Source organism: Gossypium raimondii, chromosome 4 (assembly GCF_025698545.1).
Source record: "Gossypium raimondii isolate GPD5lz chromosome 4, ASM2569854v1, whole genome shotgun sequence".
Lineage (NCBI taxonomy): Eukaryota > Viridiplantae > Streptophyta > Magnoliopsida > Malvales > Malvaceae > Gossypium > Gossypium raimondii.
In genome coordinates, this window is record NC_068568.1 from 11,928,697 (window position 1) to 11,931,997 (window position 3,301).

The window sequence follows — 3,301 nt, forward strand, 5'->3', positions numbered from 1 at the left end:
CTTACCAACATAGTAACTACATCTATATTAAAAACATCGGCTGCTTTAGTAGACTTTGTTCTCATAACTTGTCATATATAGTCATTCAGTGTCATCTCCTCAATAAATTCTTAAGCTGCCTCAAATGTCTTATTATTCAATGTTCCACCAACTGCTGTATCAATTATTTGTCTAGTTGAGAGATTCAAACCATTGTAAAATGTTTGGACTTGAAGCCACAAATGTAACCCATGATGAGAGCACTTTCTCAGAAGATCATTAACTCTCTCCCATGCATCATACAATGTCTCAAGCTCGAGTTGAGCAAAAGAAGAAATGTCATTCCTCAACTTAGTTGTTTTAGCTAGAGGAAAATATTTCAACAAAAACTTTTCAGTCATCCGAGCCCAAGTAGTGTTGGAACCTCGTGGAAGTGAATTCAACTATTGTTTTGCGTTGCTTCTCAAAGAGAATGGAACAACTGTAAATGTATGACATCATCAGTAACACTATTGATCTTGAATGTGTCGCAGATCTCTAGAAAATTAGCCAAATAAGCATTTGGATCTTTATCTTACAACCCATCAAACTAAACATACTGCTGCACCATTTGAATTGTGTTTGGCTTAATCTCAAAATTGTTTACAGTAATAGTCTATCTGACAATACTGATTTAGCCTCAATCAGAGTGGGCGTAGCATAGTCATACATAGTACAAGGAGCAGGAGCTGTAGGAGGTTGTTGATTACTAAGATTATCATCTATCTCAACAGTAATATCCTTTTTCTCTTAATCGTCTATTAAAATCTGTCGACCTTGCCTTGTTTCTCTAACTTCTCTCCGATTTCTGTGAGCATGCGAGCAGTCTTTTCGATCTTATTGTAAGAAAACTAATGGTTCTAACGGGTTGCCTCTAGTCATAAATAAAAAAAAACTATAAGAATTAAACAAAAAATTAAATTAAAAAATATCAAAATTAGAATAAAATTGATTAAATTCATAGAAATAAAGTTTTCTTAGTCCCCAGCAACGACGCCAAAAACTTGATGCGTCATATGTAACGGCCCCAAATTCTTGAGTCAAAGTTCGAGTGTTGACCTGGGTTGGCGATGGATAAATTTATTTTGGGATTGGGTTTTTGTTGGAATTAATTTGGGTGAATTTTGGACCTTTTTATAATAAATTAAGGATGTTAGGAAGCTTGTGTGAAGTAGGGGAAGATGAATGGCTAATATGGTGATATTACCATTTTTGAATAAAAAATTTCTCCCAATTAATGGGAAAAGATGGTTTGGTAGATTGAGGTATGAGATAAAGTGGATTTGTCCCTGTTTTTCCCTATATTATAATCACCCTATTGTTTTTTTTTTTACATTTTTTTTCTTCTTTTCTCCATCTATTTTTCCTTAGAAAGTTATGTAGAGGGAGAGAGATTTGAGTGAGTTCTCACCATTTTTTTCATCCTCCAAATCTCAAAGAAGGTAAGGGTCTTGATCTAGTTTTTTTTTTCTTTTAAAAAGTTCAATGGAAGAAAAAAAATCTATGTTCTTCAAGGATGAAGGTGGAGGTTTTTGGGTGTTTGGAAGGGTTTGAGTTTAAGAAAGTCTTTACCCATCTTATCATATTTTATTTATTTATTTAAAGTATGTATTTTTACATCCTATCAACTTTTATTTTTGTGGGAAATCTTGTGTGTTACATGGTTATTAGTTAAAGAGGATGGTGAATCTTCTAAAGCTAAGGGTAAAGGCAAAGTGGTGGAAAGCTAGGCAAGAAACTTTGCTGGTGTTTTTCCATCAAGGTGGTACCCTCTAACTCTCCTATACTTCTTGATAAGTCATAAATATGATTCTTTGTGATAATGCATTCATGTTATATGTCTTTGGGTGGAAATCTTATTTTGATGATTTAAAATGAAGCTAAAAACTTAGTTGTGAAATCTGCTAAAAAAATATTATTACATGAACAGTAAGTTCGAAAATTCACCATAAATTCTGTAAAAATAATTAAAAGTTATCTATACATCGTTGTAACTGTGAGTCAGTCTAGCTTCGTTTAGAATAAATAGAGATCGATTTCAATTTTTATTTTAAAATATATGAATTTTTTAGTGTTAAAAGGTCATAAAAATCTGGTAGCAGAATTCTTATAAAATAACTTTAGCAGTGAATTTGAAAAATCACCAAAACTTTCACAAGATAAAATAGGAAGTAAGCCTTATATCTCTATAACCGTACAAAAGTCTAGTTTCATTTAAAACAAGTGGTGCTAGATTTAGAGTTATATATTAAGAGTTATTAATTTTTGAATGAGAAAAGGTTAGAATGTCAAGGTAGCAAACTGTCACATCTCATTAGTTAATATTTTAGCTAGAATGATAAGCAAGTTGAAACGAGTATGAGACTTGAATGTCATTCTTGTATTTTTGTAATTATATGTTTGATGCTTTGTTTGTGCTCAACTTTCGAGCACTAACCTAACTAGCGGCCATGAGTGGTATGGAACTATTCAGATACCCGATTATTTGAGCAGTATGTGCAATCTAACAAGTTTGACAAGTTTGATATGCAAGCGATTTGGTTATGTATATTTAATGACTCATGATTTAATCTATTCGATACTCATGTCATGTTTTTATGTATACATTTGATTTGCATGCTTATATTTATGGATTGCTTGAAGTATGGTAGATTTGTTGTGTACTATTGAGCTTGTAAAGCTCAGCCTTCAAATTGTCTTAATGTTCAGATTTGTAGACTTTTGTTCATGTCCGAGGAGCATTATCAACGAGAGACTCCTAGCATCACGTATTCAGAGTACAGTACCTTATCTATTAGTGGGCATTGTATTCCTAAGGCCTTACTTGTATATTTTTGTAGGTCTGTAACTCATTTATCATTTTTTTTTATTTTAACTATTTTGATATACGATGATATTGGAGCTCCACATATTTTGTATAACTACTTTTATTACTATTTTTAGTATAACTATGTATGGTATTTTCATTTATATAAAATGTATTTCAATGTTTTCAATGTTTTAAAAATTTTGCCTTAGTATTCGAATACTCCGTATTCGGGATTAGGGTGTTACATCACAAAACTAACTAATAATTCGACTAAGGCAAGTGCACTTACCAATTACTAGTATAGTTATGGTTATTAAAGATATCGTTCGACGAAGACTAAAAGTACTAGTAATTATTGTCTTTCTATTATTTAACTGAATAATTCGAGTAATTGATTAAAAACTAAAATTAACTAAATTCACTAACTAACGAACATGGAAAAGAACAAAGTCGGAAAATAACTAAATAACAATC

At 31.5% G+C, this 3,301-nt stretch overlaps 1 non-coding gene across 1 annotated transcript; it reads left to right on the forward strand.

Annotated features, from left to right (window-relative positions):
• The first annotated feature begins 225 nt into the window (after positions 1-225).
• LOC128040719 (small nucleolar RNA R71) lies at positions 226-332 on the forward strand. The gene has a single exon (XR_008195525.1). It is a non-coding gene; the product is annotated as a small nucleolar RNA R71 (small nucleolar RNA).
• Positions 333-3,301: the final 2,969 nt, after the last annotated feature.